This window comes from Anser cygnoides, chromosome 1, assembly GCF_040182565.1.
Source record: "Anser cygnoides isolate HZ-2024a breed goose chromosome 1, Taihu_goose_T2T_genome, whole genome shotgun sequence".
Taxonomy (NCBI): Eukaryota; Metazoa; Chordata; class Aves; order Anseriformes; family Anatidae; genus Anser; species Anser cygnoides.
In genome coordinates, this window is record NC_089873.1 from 98,005,504 (window position 1) to 98,020,220 (window position 14,717).

The 14,717-nt window shown below is 42.6% G+C and overlaps 1 protein-coding gene across 1 annotated transcript in view; it reads right to left on the minus strand.

The window, feature by feature from the left end:
- Nucleotides 1–14,717, minus strand: part of LSAMP (limbic system associated membrane protein) — a 965,491-nt gene that overhangs the window by 456,552 nt on the left and 494,222 nt on the right. The gene's annotated exons all lie outside the window — the stretch shown is intronic.

Below are 14,717 nucleotides of genomic sequence, written 5' to 3' on the forward strand. Positions count from 1 at the left end.
CCACGTTAAAGAGAGGGTCTGAGAGAAGACATTTTTGAGTAACTCCCTGACATCAGAACTTTAGCACATTAGATGTTTAAGAGAACAATCCACTGTAATATCAGTAAAAACATCTCCAAAATATAATTCAAACAACCAAACGGACAAAAGCAGAATTTCTGTAGATCCAAGTGTAACTGGAATTTTACAGACACAGCTTATCGATGTTTTTTTTCCCCATAAACTTGAAAGGATGGAGGCTTGATGATAGTGACAGATAGCATTTAACAAGAACTTCTCGACCCAGCAGTGGCCTTTGAGGTGTTTAAGAACGGTCAACTTACTCTAGGAAAGCGTCTGATATATAAAAACCATGGCACTATCCCTGACTCTCTTGCATCTAGCAAGAGAGGCAGACTAGGCTTATACATTCACCTTGTGAATGTTATAGAAGTCAGAGGAATAAATAAAATTCCAGCCACTTAGAGCCAACCAATCGTATTTACAAAATATCAACAGTCTGAGCATGGAAATTGAGTGAAGAAACCTTTGCCAAGAGGAGGCAAAGACATTCTTTTAGGTGGCTGTCCAGGCAGTAAATTGGAAGAATATTGTGGGCTAACTCAGCTGTAACACTCCTGAAGGAAAAAAAATAAAATAAAATTCCTCTGCATCCAAAGCATGCTTACCACCCTGCAGCAAAGTGTCCGCCCACAGGTACATAAGCAGACTCCACACCACATATATCTGAGACTCAGCACAGTACAGATACATCAGTGTAGTGTTGCACTCAGCTAGTAAGGCCTTCTGTGCTGTGTTGTACAGACTCACTCCGGCACTGTGAAGTACCAAGGCAGGTCCAAGGCAGAATGTAGTGATCAAATCTGCTATTATAAGCAAAGCATGTTCAAAATCCACCACGATATTTCAATTACCCCAAACTGTCATCCCAGGCTCAAAGACGAAGGAGGGGCATGCGAAAACTCGCGACCCTTGGGAGAAACCTACTGGAACTGCATGAAAATAGCACGGTGATTTGTCCTCTTGTTTTTCATTACACACCTGGCAAGGAGAGTTAAACCTGGACCTGCCCACGCTGCAACTTGGCCTACAGCATCAGTCAGTTAGGTCTCTGTGAAGCGTGAGGGAATCGTTAACAGCATCGCTTTCCCTCTCAGCCAACCTGGCTTTACCCAACCAGAAATGTCTGCAGGACAAATCTGAAAAACCCATTAATGGGGATAATGATGCTTACCTCCTGTGTAAGGTGCTTGGAGATTTGTGGAGGGAAAACATTGTCTAAGAGGTAGATCTTTATTAAATCCTTCTAGTTTTTTGTATCAAGGTTCCCTGCACTTGGACATAATTCCCACCACCATTAGAGGCTACCCTCTCTAGCCTGTACAAACAAGTCTGTACAGACCAATTTAAGAGCTATGGCTGTCAAGTCTATCCTACGGATGAGATACAGATCTCCCAGCTACTCTGTGCTCACACCTTAGCGAGTGGTCAACTTTTCCCACTTGCCTTTCAAAATGTGTCACTTTAAATTACGGAATGAGACACACAGGTGATGGTTCTTCAGGTGAAATCCAGGCGCCCTTGAAGGGAATGGCTAAGCCTTTCTGATGTAAATAGGGCCAGGATTTCATTCTCTGCCTGAAATTCTCTTTGATAAGAAAAAGCACAGTTTGTGTGTGTGTGTGTGTGTTTTTTTAATGTCTGAGTTGGAGAAATCTGAAAGCTAAGTGCTGAAAAAGAGTGCTAAGAAGTTGTGGGGCTCTTCTCACCTGGGACCAGCTGCCCCAATTCTGGTAACCAGATATTCTGCTTATTTGACATTTCTGGGGTCTCGGTACGCTTGCTCATGATAGATCTGTTCCTCCTCCTTGAATAAAGCTCAGTAAAACATTTGACCTTTTCCAGCCTTTAGAGTTTCATTGTGTTTTTAAAAAGGAATGGGAAGCATAGAAAAACATCTGCTGAAGAGAGAAATTTCTCATTTGGATAACAAACTCCCATTTAGTGCAAAGAAAACAGGCTCAGAGAGGCCCACGCTTATGATTTCCAATAGAGGACAGAGTGCTCTAAAAGTGACTTCATTCCTAAATGCACAAGCATCTCCCCAGAGGAAGATCCTAAATCAGGAAGGACCACAGGGGATCAGCTGGCAAATCATTACCTCATCTGGAAACTAAAGTTCACTGTCTGGTTTCTATCAAAAGTGAAAATGAATTCAGAAGGCTTCACCCTAGACCCTTCACAAAACCTGCTGCAGAGCTCAGCATAAGCTTCAGTCGCTAATCAGGGGGCACCCAAGCCTGCAATATTAAAAAGGGAAGTGCGAGCTACAACAGAGACACCAAGAAAAGACCTGGTGAGGGAAGTGCTGGGGACCTGGGGAGGATGAATTATTAGAATAGGACATGCCGCAGGGTCAGCGCGAAGGTGTATTTAGCAGAGCTGTATGTATGCATGAAACCTGCACTGTGCTAGCCTTTAGCCTGCAATAGCTGTCTCTCACTTTTTATGAGCACTAGAATTCACTAAGCCCAGAGAGATAAAACTGGTGAATTAAAAAGCAGTTCTCTTTGTTTGGTTTTGAGGCAGGATATAAAACACAGGTCTTGCAGGAGCTTCGTGGAGGCAGTCATGTCAGTATCAGTGCCTTTCTGATACGCCATCAAACTCATTACCTGCTTAATGGGAACTGAAATAGATTTCCATTCTCTTGATGCGGAGGAAGTTAAGGAGGCGTGTGCAACGTGGAGGAGGGCATGGGGTCTACATCAGATGGGAGAGCCCTAGAAAAGAGCCCTAAATGCAGGAACCTTTAGGTACAACATGGGAGGCCTGAACCCGAATTAGACACCTGATAGCTCTGCCGAGGAAACAACAAAGACCTAAGAGTAAGTTGTAAAGTTCTACTTGATTCTCAAGTATCACGCTGCCTGAATCCCAGATTTTGTTCAAGGACTATTTCTAGCTATAATCCCGTATTTAGGTATATGACTCTAAATTCCTCAGATTCTAACGTTCTTACAGTAGGACACTTCTGGAAACAGGAGTTACATCAATAAAGGGGATCATTATTGCAATTAATTTAACTGAAAGACAATTGAAACAGAATGTAATATCAAATCCCCGTCTGCTCACCACAAACCGCTAAGCCAGTCCTGAAACAAAACTAAAAATAAATACCTGCTTATAGGCTGAAGCAGCCTTGATTTCAAAGAGGATGGAGGGGATAGAGGGGAAAAAGGGAAAGCAGAACATATTCCTGAAACGCTATGAGCTTCTCTGCTCATCCTGGCTTGTTTTCCAGAGCATATTCTTGAGATGAGAAGGGCCATTTTCCATTTTGTTGGTTCGTGATTAAGTGGAACAAGTGCCTTTACTCCCATTGGTTAACTAGAAATACCTGCAGCGTAGATGTATCTTTTTTCAGTCCCTTGCTTCCTAGCAAATAAAAAATCTATTTTGGCTTCCCTGGGCTGACCCTTTAATTGAACTAACACGGGTTTTGTTGCTGTTCTTTGTTTTTAAATAAGCAATTTTGTACTTGCAGATTTTAATTTCCCACATGGCAAAACACTTCTGAATATTGCCAAATCCTGGGCACTGAGGCTACAGAAAGTACGTCTCTGCTTTCCCACACCCAATAAAAAAAAAAAAGTTATCATCAAGCATCCCTGCTGACCAGCCCTTTGCCATGACACTCTGTTGGTTTCACGTGAGAGATCATCTTGATGTGGCTATGCTAATCCTGTCATTAATTCCGTTATTAAAATTATAGAGACAAGAGATTAGGAACCTGCTACCTGCATAAAGCCCAACAGATTTCTCTCTCTCTCTCTTTCTCAAAAGAGAAGAATCTTATTACATGTACGTAGGCTATTTATCCTAGGCTTGCAGGATTCTACTCAACACTCACTGGAAGAATAGTCATTTCTTGATAGAGTATTAGATGGGGGATTTTTGGCTATTATCTTCACCATCATGCTGCAGAGGGAGAAATCTCTGCAACCTAAGCTGGCAATTTTTTTAATGACAGTTTTATGTGTTTATTACTCTTGTTTTTTTGCCAGGTTTGTTAGGCAGGGAGTAGGTAACAACTTGCAATCTTGTCCACTGGCATGCAAGCACACATTAATGGGCCAGATGGAGCTGCAGTGATTTTAGCAGCTGAGGGTCTGGACTATTATGTTTATACAGGTCAAGGGAGAGGGGGAACAGACAACTAATTTAATATAACTTTAGAGCCGCAGTCTTCACTAAATTGGATGTAGGATTCAAAGTAAAGAAGAAGGAAAAGCTGGCTGCTCTTCTTGGCTCTGCTACTGATCTGGTTTGTAATTGTAAGCAATTCTGTTTACCCCATGTGCAACATGATTGTAATGTTTCTCCCCGCCTCTGTATAGGGTTTGGAGGTGGAGATGCATAAATCAGTTGGACATGTGCATCGTCAGACAAAAAAAAAAAAAAAGAAAAAGAAACCAAACAAACCACCACTACCACCACGAAATGCCAGTTAGAACCAGGCAATATTACCTTAATTCTCTACTTGTACATGCATTTTTCTTTTATCACTGCCTCAAAGAACCAGCATGAATGATTTCTCAAATTTATCGGATGTTTTTTTCCTAAAACTCCAAATGTGTAGCCACCCCTTCTATGGGTTTCTTTTTTTATGTTTGACAGTTGCACTTATTTTACTACCCTTGTAGGCTTGCCTGTAATAATTGACAGATTTTAACAGTAAATTACCTTCTCTTTAAGGTATGTGTTATAATAATTTTGCCTGCACTGTGCATTATATTTTAAAGAAAAGATTTGGGTTTCTTTCTTGTTCGCTTAAGATTACAAACACTTCAGAACAGTAATTTATTACTGTAGGTTTTCACAATAGTAATTTATTACTGTAGAATTTCACAAGCTACTTGCTAGATTAACAGATGCACAGAGTTGTATTAAGCGTGCATGGTTTGTGACATCTTGCCAACCTTTTTGTGCAGAAGCATAAACTAATTTGAGTCTTACATGTAATTTGTTATCAAACTCTATCAGCGAATTTTAGCTAGTTTTTTCTTTTCTCTATGCATGCAATACATCCAAAACAAAGCAAAACATCAACTATTTCTTTTTAAATTCTAGTAATATTCTGTTTCTTTTTGTCTTCTGGATCACAGATTTCAATCCTGTTATTCAGTACACATTGCGTTACCTGCATTCATGGGTTTCCAAAAGCCTTTTACCTTTCTCTCACTGCTACTTTCAAAAAATTAATAAAATTTCATCCAAAACTTGTCCTTACTTCTGTCCCCTGTCCCCAATTTTCTTGACACTGAGGGGGAGAAGGAGAGAGAGAGAGAGAGAGATGGTCCTTCTCTAAATGGATTGCAAATAAGAAGTCTGACAAATTTGAAGTAGCCTGAAATAATTTGTGTACATGGCATGAAAGACTGATTATCTTTATGACATTTTCTGAATGCATATGTTGATTTAACTCAAAAACTGCTGTTTATAGGAAGGGAAAGGTAATATGGTAGATGAGGTAACTTAACCTCAAACGCTGAAGTATTATGCAAGGACTGTTGTAGTTGGTCCTAGCTGACCCCAACTCATGCTGGTCCCAGTCAATTTCTTTAAGCATAATAAAATCTTTAGCAAAGAAAGATCTATCACAGCAAAAGCAAAATACAGTTCACCAAAAAGAGGAAGACAATTTTCTTGATACAAAAAACAGACTGCTGAATTTGTCCTACAATAGGCTTTCTGAAGTCCCCTTTATAAGACACAAGATTTCAGGTTGGACAGATGTTCATGGAAAAAGCTTATAAACTACATTTTTTTTCCCTCAAAGTGTTTTTTCATTTGTATAAATACACAAGATTTTTGCTTAAGGAGGCTAGGACATGACTATGAATAGAAATGAGTCCTAAAACTCCCTAGGCTACAGGATACTACAGGCCAGAGCCTCGTTTCACAGTAGTAAATTTGAGATTGAACATGTGCTAGAGAGATCAAAAATGGATCAGAAACAAAACAAGTCCTAGAAGAGGGCCAGAGTCATATCCGAACAGCTTTCCAGCAAGTCTTGAAATGCAGTCTCTTTTTTCCATGAAGTGCTGTGTTAAACCAGGAAACTTCAAAGCATTTAATTGTAGTAAATGTTGGTAGCAAAATCACTCTGGACTACATATATGAAGAACAACGCTAAGTTACAGGGCCATGTGTTTTGAAAACAAGGGCCAAAAGAGATACGGACAGCAGTGGAAGCAAGACTTTACCTGTATTTATAATGAGCTCATTTTGCAATTTATCTGCAGAACTCCATATGCATTAGCACATACACGCTTTTCACTATAATGACCATTATAATATCTCTTCATCTATGATGCATTGTTCAGATACTTTTCTCATAAGAAACCATCATTAAGCTCTGCTTGTCTGAAATAACCAGAATACTGAACAGCTGCAAGATCCTACACATTTGTCAAAGCTCACAGAAAAATATGAACGTCTTGCGTGGTGTTATTTGAGAATTGAGATGTTATTATACTGTCTTTAACGGCTTTATTATAATGCATGTTTACAAGAAAGGCAAGTTAAAACTAAATATTCATTCTTAATTTGGGGATTTCGTCTAAGCTAAGCTGTAAAACATTAAAGATGGACAAATGCTGCCATTTCTTTCAGTAATCATTTAGGTGGATGTAATTTATATACTTCTGTCTTTATGTGCACAATGGCAGGTGACATGAACTCTCTAGCAGGAAAACAGAACTAAACAAGTCGTAAGATGTCTATGAGGTTGAAGAAAAAAAGAATTCCCCAACTTTACTTTTCACCCTCTTGGTAGTTTTTAGCTGCCTCCCTTGACTTTGTGTTGTACAAACTCAATTCACTCTATGTACTTATCAGATACCAGATGCATTATATTGCCACTTATAACTGTTTCCTGACCAAGTTAAAACAACATCTCGGCAGTAAATGGGGTCTCAGGGAAAAAAAAAAAAAAAAAGCTTATACAAACTAGTTATTCTGACTGCCAAAGGTGCCCTTGACATGGCTATACTTCTAGCCCCCGGTAGTGCATCACTAAGACCTACACCTTTGGAAAAGGCAGGCTGAGGCAGGTTTTCTCATGCTACTGTCATGTTGTGAGGCAGAATACTTGAAGTGTAAAGGTCTTCTACGGACCTGATGGACTTAGTCACTAGCACTTGCCATTCTCCACGCATCTATGTTAGCATAACTTCGGAGCAATGGATTCAGCTCACACCTCCCCCCTGAATCTTCAGTATTTATTTTGATTCTTTATGTTAATAAATAAATAAAATCCAGAGCCTTAGTTGCAGTATAAAACAGCACAATTCACTGCTGGGGTATAGAATTGATATACTAGATGTTTCTCATTTATTAGCTTCATTCCTTTGCCTAGTCTCCTACAGTAATGTTATTATTCCCCATGAGAGTCACATGAGATTTTTCTCTTGCTCGCTTTGTACGTGTCTTTGTATTTGTGCTTATTTATTAAATAGGCATTTTCCCCCTTTATCTGCTACTTACTTAAAGCTTTCACTATACCCATTTGATCTGAATACATTGGCTATGTGTGGCCTGTTTGCAACCAGGCCTGTTCTTAATGGTGTATTTACACCAGGTTTTCACACAATACCGAAGAGATCCATAACCAAAGTGATTTAGAAGATGATTTCAATGTTCCTTTCCCCAGAACTGCTCTCCCTTTTTCAACAAGTAGGAAATGACACTGAAGGGAAAGGATTTGCTTGCAACTCTGCTGTAAAAGCACTTTTCTCTTCTTCAAAGCAACCTCCCTGAGGGGGAAAAATTAAACCAGGTTCTCAGAGCAGGTACTTATTTTAAGAATAGACCTTTCTGGCTCCTGCCAGGAACACAGCACCAGTTCACGGGCTGTCCCTTCTATAAGCACAGATGCCTCCCTCACCTACTCTGCTTTTGGGAAAGAGGGATGTCTGGCACGCAGCATTTCTCTCACCTGTCCCTGTCCCGGAGGGCTGTGGGGAAGTAGGGCATGGCCGCCCTGCAGCCCCTCCTACATCCCTGCTGCCTCAGCGGGTAGGCCGCAGCCCCCGTGGTGCAACACAGGGATTGACCAAAAGCCAAACGCAGAGAGAGTGATGCCACCGGCCCCTGCAAATTTGGTGTCGTGATATCCCTGTGATGATAGGAAACAGACTGGGAGACTGCCCACATGGCATGCCACGTGCTGCGGAGAAGCACTGCAGGGAGTCACAGTCAAGACCCCGCCGTTCCCTCCTTTAGCAAAACGTAGCCAGCCTTGGCCTCCAGCACTGCGCCAACTTGAGTGAAAGGAACAACACTGAAATTGTTAACATTTTCATGTAGTTTTGTTTGATGTAATGGCCACAGCATGCAAATGGGTTTACAGATTTTCACAGAGTTGACGCACCCTCACACAGCTGTGTAAACTGGTACCTAAATGTGGTGAAGGCCTCTACGACTCAGTCCACTCATCCATCCTAGCAAAACACCTGCTTAGATACCACTCTGCTGCATATGGCTGAAGACTCAGTTTTGACAGGACTTACAGCAGTGCTGACTGGAAATCTTTTATAGCAGAATCCTTGCTCAAACCTTGCTGAAAAGGTCAAGCACTTTGTCTTTACCTCCTAGCCTTTCATTAGCACTCAGGTCTCAACCACAGAGATCTCTGTTTTAACTTTCTTTTTCTTCATTTAGTAACATCACGCCTTTTGTCAACTCAGGAAATTCTCTGGTTTTCAATAATGAAGAAAGACTTAAAAACAAAAACTAATCTCAGCCCTGAACACAACCAAGATATTCTCAAGGGAGTCTTCCTTCCCTTTTAATTTAGAGGAAGAAATGAAAATATCATAGATATCTGCCTAGCAGTATTTTAACAGAACCATGTAGTCTAAACAACGTTTTGCCCTCTTTCTTACTTCACAGGAAGCATTCAGTCAGTCAGAAATAACATTTGGTGTTTACGCAGAAACCCAGCAAGAGCTCCAGACTTGCTCCTCCTCCACCTGAGATCTGGTGGCCAAAGCCCGCTCCTCTAGGGAGAGCAGGCAGTCGGTCACTCCACTGGAGTTGGAAAATGCGGAAAACCTGCCCAGATGGAGATGCAACCCAATATGCACAGGCCTCTTCAGCACTCAGCATTCAAGTCTGGCTCTTCCTGGTTACGTGCTTTGAATTGGCACAGAGTGACCACCGGCCTGGCATCCTCCCCCCACCTCACAGGTTGGGAGGAAGAAAAGCGCACAGGTCATGGAAAATGTATGGGCATCCAACTTGCACATTGTGCCTGATTCCCATTAGCATCACCTGGCATCTTCACAGGTTGCAGGAATCTAGAGAGCCTGCTTCCGAGGGACTTTATCATTAATGTTCAATACACTCCAGGAGGAAAAGTAAGCTCACTTCTGAGAGTCACCTCTGACAATTTTTTTCCCACTCAAGGTTTGAAAAAGTCACTTGCAGGAAAATCCATGCAGCCTATTATCAGGCTCCTGACACACACAGCTCTACCTACTTCTTCTGCCAACAGATTATATTATAGCCTTTACATATCTTTAAGTCCTTTAGAAGAAATGGAAAAGCAACGCAAGATAGACCCCTTTTGCCAGGCTTGCAGGAACAGATTTCCATCACTGCATCCCTGCATAAATTTTGTTTTCTCCAAGAACACGGCTGCTGAACACTACTTCTCAATGTGGCCAGGGGCTCTCACTAATTAAAAAGCTGCTCTTCAGCTCCTCAAAGCTCTCCCTTTCCACCCCCAGGAAGGGATTATCAGCAATTCATGGAGAGAAAGTGCACCCCATATATCCCTGCTATTTACTTAATTCTTCACCAACTGTTTGCATATCAAACTTTGTATGTGACATGTTAGATAACAGAGCCAACCCAGAAGGGAACAGCATACACAGTATTTGCTGGCATGTTCTCTTTTATTTCCTTCAGCCAAAAATCTCATGAGGCAGCTGTATGGCACATTAGAGATAGCTTTACATAAAGGGCCTTTCTTTCAGAGGAGTTTCTTTGAGTCTGTCTTGCAGTTCACATTGCAGACCACATCAAAAGATGTTTTCCTCCATTTTAATAGAGAAATCTGAGACAGATTGTATCAGGGAAGAAAGGGAGTGAAAGGATGACTGAGAGGTTACTTGGCAATTAGGCAATCTTGATTATTTCCTTCTTGTCTTGCTAAATCTTTCAGCTGGCTATTGGGTGGAAATGATTTTCTATTCTATTTGACACTGGCTTCACAGCTAATTTGGTTTCCATCTATCTGCCTAATCCATTTTATCTATCGGTTCTAACTTGGCCCCATCCCCCTTTTTATTTGCTTGCTTCCCATAAGTGTAAACAACAACAATGATCTTTTCTTCTTATACTGGGGAAAAAGGGTTGCATGCTTTTCAGGAGAGAGGTATAAAAGTAAAAGCAAATGTCTTGCTGTGCGGAGGTGATGCAAAGACACCAGTGACATGGTTGGCTTTGCTGGGGCAAGGATTTAATAACCTTTTCTTCATGCACCGGAGAATTCCAGTATAGAGATCCAGTTAGTGGGACTGCTGTGTCACCTGTGTCACTCTACCTGATCAAGCGAATAAAGCAGCTACATACAGACGTGATACAACCTTACAGAGAAACTAGTAGCTCTCACAGGATTTTGAACTCCAGATCAAAGACTTTGAAAGGGGCCAAGTGTCCAAGGGACAGATGGAGAAGAGAGTGGTAGATAATGGTAATGTGTCCCTCGATATCTGTTTTCCTGAGCAAGTTTGCTGCCAAGTTCTCAACCAAAAGGCGCTTCTTCAGTTGTAAGGGCTCATTACCAGACAGGAGAACTGCAGTTCCCTTGGTGCTTATATAACACAAACAGGGATCACATGCAGGCAGTTGGACAAATATTTCTCACCATCACAGAAGTATTCTCTCTAACAAACGCACTGGACTTGCCTGGTTACTTCACAGAAGCCATCTCTACACCATCTTGGTCTATACCTTCAAAGAAACATCAAGCCACAGGGCAGAAAAGTTTCAAGTGCTTAGTCAGAACCCTGCTGTGAGTAACAGCTCGCTTTTCCTCGGCCTTGGAAACCTTGTGGCTTGCAACGTGCACGGGGACGGGGATGACAAGGCTCCTATTTCACACCTGCTTTTGCTGAAGTCCACCTGCCACTCACAACCAACTCTATATGAATCATTCCCCCCTTTGGTGTGAGAAGCAACCTGAGGTCCTCAGCTTGAAAGGGGTAGAAGCACAAGGTATATATTAAGGCTTTGATTCATAATTAAGTAAGCCTTGAGACTCATCTGGGAATTTTGCCAGACAACTTTATACATTAGAACAGGGACTTTGAGAAACACATTTATGGTGTCACCCTGAAAACTAGAGACATCTCTAGGATGCAGGCTCCCAAGGCTGGAGCTTTTCTTCTATAGAATGACCTCTTTCTTAGAGCCAAAGCTAGCCACCAGAAAAGGCACTTACATGGTTAAGGTCACAGAAAAAAAAGAAAAAGAGAAAAACAAAGAAGATTAACATTATTCCTGTCTATCACCATACCAGCTTCAGTGCATTCCTGAGAACCTCAAGAAGGGAGATGCTGCGGACATTCTTCCCCCCTCCACTGATAACCTGTTTTGTGAAATCTCTTCCTTTCTTTTTCAGACCCCCTAACTCCTTAAATGCTCTCTTTTTGTTTTGCTGGGGCTGCTGCCTTCGTTAGAAAGATTTTCAGTTTTGATTAATTATTGAGCCCGTACTGCTGTGGGTTTTTATTCTCCAGTTCTCATTACTGATGCCTTGCAGCCTGCGTGCTTCACTGGTCCCATTGCAGGATTTGATGGATGCACCCATGAAGTTTTCCTGCCTGCAAAGCCAGTCTTGCCTTTTGCTGATTTTGTTTGGTGGGCAGGGAATTTTGCTTTTGGCTACAGTGAGCAGTAAAGCATACGCACTGGGCAAAGTATTATTATTATTATGGTGGAAGCAGCGAGAAATTCTTGCTTCTCCGCTTTCTGTGTATTTCCCCTTTAAATCTGTTTCAAAAATCCTCCCCAACGGCCATTTTACTCTCAAAGTTGCTGCATCTTCCTACCTTCTTACCGTAGACTCACCAATACATTGCTCTCTCATGGGAGACCAATATTCTTTCTGGTTGTTTGCTTTAATCTAGAATGAAAAGCTATGCATAGCGAAAATACGTTTTGTTTTGTTTATACTCCTTGTGCTTGGCTGCATAATCATCACTAAGGTTGACTGAAACATTTTTTCTTTGGAAAATGAGGTTTTGATGAAATAAAAATGTTCTCTCTGATAACTCAGCCTAAATATAAGGCTCTAATGCACTCAGGAAGGCCTACTCCGATTAGTCTGATGGGATGCGGAGCCCTTAAGCACGGGTAGGTCCTGGGCCACAGCTTCCATGAGGCACTGAAGGGGCTGGGAGATCTGGAAACTGAACCTGAGGCGAGTGAAATACTTTCACATTTTTCCTCATTCCTCCCTCAGAATATTAGTCATTAAAAGACATGCTTCTTCATTCTGACTTATGCTGCGCCTTGACTGGGGAGAAAGATGACCGCTCAGACGCCAGCATTTCCCATAAGAGGCACCTTCATCGGTTTTGATCAGCTCATTATTAAATGAAATCCATGCCACAACATTATTTACCTCACAGGACTGAAGGTACAGGTAACGGTTGTCTGTGCTCCTCATGATCTCACCTAGCTGGGTGTCAGTCCTCTGTCCAGTTGTAATGGTTGTATATCGTACATTATACTACTTGCCCCTTAGCAAGCAACGCAGACTGCTCATGACAAGCCTGGTTCTCATCCGTGAGGCAGTCAGCCTACCTAACCAACACCTCTCTCACACAGTCCTCAACCCAGCGAGATACAGGACAGGCAGCTAAGTTTGGAGATCATGGCTCCGAGTCTGCCTCACCATACTATCACGTACATAACTGAATATATTTTTTAGTTCTGGCCCAGCATCGATGTGCATCTTAGGCCCTGACATCTCTGCGTTCAGGCACCATGAAGATGGAAGCAGGTTCTAGCCTGGTGAGAGCACCCAGGGTCAGGAACTGCCCTGGGATGGCTGGGCAGGGCGATGGCAGGAGGCCGGGCTCTGGGGCATCAGCTGCAGGTTGGGGGTCCTGGTCGACAGAGTGTGGAAACCTGTGGAGGTTTCCTGCAGAGCTGCCTGGGATGCTCGATCCCAGGCCACCAACAGAAGGTGGGCCAGCCTCAGCTGCACAGGCTCAGAGTTGGCACTGAGCCCCAGCAGCCAAGCTCTGCGAGGAGGGATGCTATCAGCATCCCCTTACAATCTCCTCCTGCTTCTACTCTTTGTTACAAAGGTCCTGGAGCAACTATCTGTGGTCGGCTTGAAGAACTCATATCTCTTTCATTTTGCAGCAACAATGGGAACAAGAAAAGAACTAGATAAAAGACTAAAATAAATAGGTTTGCTACAAGTAATCAGTTGACTGTGCTTCACCATCAGCTGAAGTTGTGTAACTCTGTGGGCATAATTTCAGCAAATACAAGGGACTAAAGCACAATTTAACTCTACCACTTTGGATCAAGTCATTACCCCAGGGCAGGAACATAGGCACAGACGGGCAGCGCTGAGTGGCATCTCAAGCCACAGAAACTCATTAACCCAAGCAGATGACACATGCAGTCACAGAGAGAGCAGTGGGCACTTGCATCCACCCACACAGGCACATATGTATCCCGCATGTACGTAGATTCCTTTCTTTTCTTATAATTTCTCAATTCAAGTATCCCCCACCACAATTATCTTGCCTGCTTTTAACCCATACTGGACTCTGAAAACGGTTTATCAGAAAAACGTCTTGAACTGACAGTAAAGTCAAAGAGGGTGATTAGGTTGTGGTTTGTTTCCAAGGCAGAAAAACAGTATTATTAAAACATTGCAAAAGCTGAAAATCGAGCCTTAGATCCATCAGATAGAGCACATCTCCAGTCTCTCTCCCAGCCCTAGCTAAGCGTGCACATGTGGGGAATGAGAAAACCACAGCCAACAGTAAAACCATGGTGATTTAATCACGGCTCTGAGCCCTGCACAGAATTTGCATTAAAGCTGTTTATTGCAACACTCCAGCATGCGGTGTGCTGAGCAAAAGCAGAGAACAGCACACAAGCTGCCCAGCCACAAGCACCAGTGCCATGGGCTCATGCCACACGTGCCCTACGCGCAGCTCAGCCCTTGAGGAGAATCACAGCCATCAGAAGGCACGGGGCAAGGACACCAGCCACCGACCAGCCTCACAGCTCCACACACAAACGGCTCCTGTCCACCCAAGGAGGGCCAGAGGCCTGGTGACACTCGGCCAGAGTAACAGGGCTGTGAATCCCCTGCCACCACCATTCCCCGCTAGAGCCTGATGCTTCTGCCCTGCAACTGCACGATGACAAGGCTCAGCATCTTTATTTTAATGGCACATGGTAGCTTTCATCTGCAAGTCAATATTGGTGAGAAAGTCTGCTGGGATCCAAAGTAAGTATCATAGCTTTTCAGACACAGCAGCGTTCTGATAGTATATTAAAAACCTGTGTGAGTCATAAATCCTATTTCTTGAGGAACTGAGTCCCATCAGGGCACAGGGCTGAGGGGAAAATGGGCTATTCTACATAGAGCTATAAGATGATGATGATCT